The 4,872-nt window shown below is 41.1% G+C and overlaps 1 pseudogene; it reads left to right on the top strand.

The window, feature by feature from the left end:
• Window positions 1-2,565: 2,565 nt before the first annotated feature.
• Window positions 2,566-4,823, top strand: LOC109470147 (annotated as a pseudogene).
• Window positions 4,824-4,872: the final 49 nt, after the last annotated feature.

Here is a 4,872-nt window from a genome sequence, read left to right as displayed (position 1 = left end):
TAAACCACTCAGGGTGAAAGAATATCTTGGGTATCCACGAAGCTTTAATAGTTAAATTAAAGGCACGTAAATTAATTAACTTTAAACCACCATTTTCCACCGAATTGTACAATACTTTTCTAGCTACTCTTTCCGGCCCGTCATCCCAAATGAATGAGAAGATCTTCTTCTCGTATATTTTGAAAAATAATTTATTTGCCGAAGGTAAAACTTGAAATAAATTTGTGAACTGGGGAACCACCATTTCTTTTTGACGATACAGATACTTTTTGCTAACACTATTAAATCGTTATATACCTTATATACCTTGAAACTTATGTTTTCTTCTGTGTTGCCTTTTTCCTTAATTAGATGGACTATAGGACTATATCAGAGGTTTATTTAACCAGAGAAACATATGGCCCTGGAGGGCGGTTTTCAATCCACCCTGGGGGGGGGGGCAATCCCCAAACACAATAAAATGATAACGATACAACATAAAGTAATCGCTAAAGAAACTTATGTACAATCAAGAGGCAAATTGCAAGGACTTATTAAGTAACAGAATAGAAGAATAAGCTTAAATGGTCCAAAACAGGCATACATCAAATAATATCAAATCAATCATAGAGAAATCAAATCATGGAATGATAATAAAAAGGATGAAATTTGCATATCAATGTACAGTTGGCAGGCAGTCTTGTTTGTATATTTGTTTTAAGCCTAAGAGTGTACTGGCTGATTTCAGATGAGATTGTACGTTATTGCATAGAATCACCCCAGAGTACAAGAAAGCTCGCTTACTGTACTCCAGTTGAACTTTTGGCAACTGTAGGTGGTGAGTTGACTATACAGCACAAAAAGTAAGATTCAGGCCAAACAGTTTGGCCTCATTCTTTTAAAATAACTATTTCATATTACGTCAGAAACAAAAGTCAGGTGTAGGTGGTCGGTTTGAAACATTGAACGTTGACATTATGGGGTAACGTGTCAACCGACATCTAATGTATTAAATAGCTAATCAGCCATAGTGTCACCTTTGAACCACATGGCGTTCTTCTTCCTTTTCTTCATTTCGATGCCCACGTTCATGTCTGTGTTGAACATTCTGGCATGTTGAGGAGGTCAGAGGTTTACTGCAGATGTGTCCTGATCGCTGTCCATAATCATGTTCGCACATCCAAGCGTAGATTCATCACCAGGAAGACCCTGCCAGTTGTCGTGTAAAAGAAAATCAGTTCACAGCCCTGGACACAGAAGTGTCTACTGTGGTGGCCTCGACCGCAGACTCAGATAGAGCATTCCACTCCTTTGAATTAATCATGTTTATCGATGTTCACCTGCACTTCCGAATGCGGCAAAAGTATGAAATGCCCAGCAGTTACAACTATGAAACATGGGTAGGAAGGCACCCGCTCTGCACTGCGTCCTGACGTTGATGCCACGAAACTGCAGGCTGTGAGTACGACGCTGTCTAGATGGGGGTGGTGGAGTCAGCTTGCTCTTGATTGTGGGGCACTGCACCAGGCCGTGGATTATTTTGTACATCACTCCTAGACGTGATGATTTACTCAACGTCGTTCTAATGAGGGACAACTGAGCGATTCTTGCATGGTACTTGAACTAGAGGTACTATGGTAGCGGTTTAGGACGAATATAGCAGCACGCCTCTGGACAGACTCCAGCTTGTCGATGTTCTTCTGGGTGTGTGTGTCCCATCATACTGTAGCTGGGTACTCAACTAAGGTTCTCACAAACGCTCTGTACGCCTTTGCTTTAATGGTACTGGAACTAATTTTCAGGTTGCGTCTGAGGAAGCCTAGAGCTCTGTTGCCTGGTTAAAGCCTACAGCTCTGTTGCCTGGTTAAAGCCTAGAGCTCTGTTGCCTGGTTAAAGCCTACAGCTCTGTTGCCTGGTTAAAGCCTAGGGCTCTGTTGCCTGGTTAACTCTGCTGTTGATCTGAGCGTCCCAACTCATGTCCCGGCACAGTGTAACTCCCAGATACTTTGTTGAGTGGACGCAGAGTGTGCAAGTGGAGTGTGTAGGAACGCTGTAAAGGTTTCCGTTTTCAAGTAACTGGCATGTATACACGATTTGCAGGATGAAACTGCATAATGTCTGGTTATATTATACAGCAATTTTCTAGCTGGAGGGATTTAGACTCCTGCCACCATACATATGAACGCGTTTGAGTAAGAATTAACAGAGCAGACCATTTGCGAAGGGGACGAAAGCTAGTGGATACTAGCTGAAACGACACCAAAATCATATCCAGTTGCTTCAGTAACTGCTTTTTGGCGCATTATGCATTTGCTTTGCAATTGTTACCTTTCTAGCTTTTATCTTCCTTTCTCAGCTTTTATTTCCTTTCATATAATATTAGACCAGCAAAAATGGCGCATTTACGTTTTTTGGTGATCTGTTTGAAGTGTAACGTTTACAATATGAGGAAAGCGTAAAGTACCACATGACGTCAAATGTACTGCATGGGTAATCAGGCAGAGAATTTAAACTTTGACCCACATTTCGTTCACCTCTGACCTCACATGAAGATGGAAGGACAAAGCTGGCCGAGTTCCGGTTTACGTGAAGAGAAAAACCATCAAAGGAAGCAGGTAAGACTTCGAAACGGGGAGCAAAGTATTCTTATGATGAGAGAAATAGTTAAAGATAATTTCTGTGGAAGAAAGACCTCTTTAAGACTATTATTTGTATAAATTTTTGCAATGTTTATATATATTGGAAATAAAGGGGGGTGGGCGAAATTTCGCGAAACCTAACATATGTTTGACCCTTGCAACCTATAATGGACGCCAACTTGCATAAGGCAAAGTGGCCTATTTGAAGGGCGTTGAATAATGTACAAGTATAGGAATATTGGCTACTATGTTTTAAAGAAACGCATAGGAAACGCAATAGGACCATATTAAAATTGTACACATTGTCGCAGTGTTATATGATATGCACTGGAAGCAAAGGGGGAGGGGGCGAAACCTAACATTTGTTCGACCCTTGCCAGTTTGTACGTCAATTTGTATCATTGTTTTTGGGAACAATATAGAAATGTTAACTGGATTGTATACATGTAAAAAATCACATAAGGCGTACATTACAAAATCTAGAAAAGCGTAGAACTGTCAACAGTGTATTAAGCACCTAAAGACTATGTCTAGCGAGAAAAATAGACGTTAAACTGGGAATTCAACAACAAAACAACTATAAGACTATAGCATGGTGACCAAACTTATACTGCAGAGTCTCCTCTTTCATGCCAAGCGAATGGATTGTAGTCGTAGAAGTAATAAATAATATAATATAAAATGTTTTAAATACGCTCTGTAGTGTGAGCAAGTGATTGTAAGATCTCAGAAATTGTGATTTTCAACATTATAGAAGCAAATTTATTCAAATGCAAGAAATAAAACACCATATAATTATGGTGGGCTACATTGTTATGCAAAAGATTGAAATAGTTGTAAAGCTCAAGTTGAAGTTATAACTCTTTAAACCGTGTTTTCAATTAACCCAATTTTATCATTGACAGCTTTTAACGCTTAATCTTTAAAATTTCTTAATCTTCATTTTTTTTCATTAGACTGAACATGGAAACGACAGGACGCGGGTCTCCCACCGGAGTTGGTCGAAGCTGCTGTGATGAGTCTCCCACCGGGGTTTCCCAGGTCGACTGTGACAGCAAAACAGTCAATGATGAAGAGCAGGTGGCAGCACGAAAAGTCAATTTGAATAATGCTGGTGAGAAACCCTACATGTGTGGGGAGTGTGGGTACAAGGCGGATTACAAGTATAAGTTATCCATACATATAAGAACCCATACAGGAGAAAAACCCTACAAGTGTGACCAGTGTGACTATTCTTTAGCACACAGAAGCAATTTGGCCAAACATCTCGCAAGACACACCGGTGAGAAACCCTACATGTGTGGGGAGTGTGGGTACAGGACAGCGTACAAATCTCACTTGTCCCAGCATATGAAAACCCATACAGGTGAAAAACCATTCAAGTGTGACCAGTGTGACTATTCTGCAGCTCTGAAATCCACGTTGGACCAACATCTAACAAGACACACTGGAAAGAAACCCTACATGTGTGGGGAGTGCGGGTACAGGACAGGTCATAAACCTGACTTATTGCGACATATGAGAACCCATACAGGAGAAAAACCCTACAAGTGTGACCAGTGTGACTATTCTGCAGCACACAAATCTTCTTTAGACGATCATATCAAAAAACACACTGGTGAGAAACCCTACATGTGTGGGGAGTGTGGGTACAGGGCAGCTGCGAGGTCCAACTTATCCCGACATATGAGAACCCATACAGGTGAAAAACCCTATAAGTGTGACCAGTGTGACTATGCTGCAGCACAGAAATCTTATTTGGACCAACATCTAGCAAACCACACTGGTGAGAAACCCTACATTTGTGAGGAGTGTGGATACAGGACAGTTAAAAAGTCTGCCTTATTCCGACATATGAGAACCCACACAGGAGAAAAACCCTACAAGTGTGACCAATGTGACTATTCTGCTGCACAGAAATGTCATTTAGACAAACACATAGCAAAACACATCGGTGAAAATGCTTCATCCCAAAATGTAGGAAAACTCATTGGTGAGAAACCATACATGTGTAGGGAGTGTGGATACAGGGCGGCTAAAAAGAATAACTTATCCCGACATATGAAAACCCATACAGGAGAAAAACCCTAAGTGTGACCAGTGTGATTATTCTGCAGCACGGAAGGCTGATTTGGGCCAACATCTAACAAAGCACACAGGTGAGAAACCCTACATGTGTGGGGAGTGTGGGTACAGGACGGCTAAAAAGTCTGCCTTATCCCGACATATGAGAACCCACACAGGAGAAAAACCC

The sequence above is a fragment of the Branchiostoma belcheri genome, unplaced genomic scaffold (genome assembly GCF_001625305.1).
Source record: "Branchiostoma belcheri isolate BF01 breed outbred unplaced genomic scaffold, Haploidv18h27 scaffold22, whole genome shotgun sequence".
Classification (NCBI taxonomy): domain Eukaryota; kingdom Metazoa; phylum Chordata; class Leptocardii; order Amphioxiformes; family Branchiostomatidae; genus Branchiostoma; species Branchiostoma belcheri.
This window is presented reverse-complemented; position numbering and strand designations above follow the sequence as displayed.